This window comes from Artemia franciscana, chromosome 20 (genome assembly GCF_032884065.1).
Source record: "Artemia franciscana chromosome 20, ASM3288406v1, whole genome shotgun sequence".
NCBI classification, from domain to species: Eukaryota; Metazoa; Arthropoda; class Branchiopoda; order Anostraca; family Artemiidae; genus Artemia; species Artemia franciscana.
The window spans coordinates 9139679-9140068 of NC_088882.1; positions in this window are offsets into that span (position 1 = coordinate 9139679).

Consider the following 390-nt stretch of genomic DNA (forward strand, 5'->3'; position numbering starts at 1 on the left):
ACTTCCCATCAAAAGAAACAGATGGAGTAAAAGAAAAAAAAAGCAAAGAACACACTACAAGACAATAAACAAATACAAGAAAAATAAAGAACAAATTGATATCTAACTATAATATATATTATAGAAGGGGACTTAAAACACCCTCCTAACTATAAGAAGGGGATTTGAGGACCCTAATCTTAAGATTAATAATATATATTTTTCTGTCTAATATATATTCAGTTTTTCATGGTAATAATATATTTCATTTCAGGGTATTATCATAAATATTTCAAGGGAATATAATTTTTTTCAGCCCGCCAATGATGATCCAGCATGGATCAAGCATATGAATCGATTTCTTTGGCAAGGACAAAGACCTGCGGAAACCTACAGCCCCAACAGAAGTTT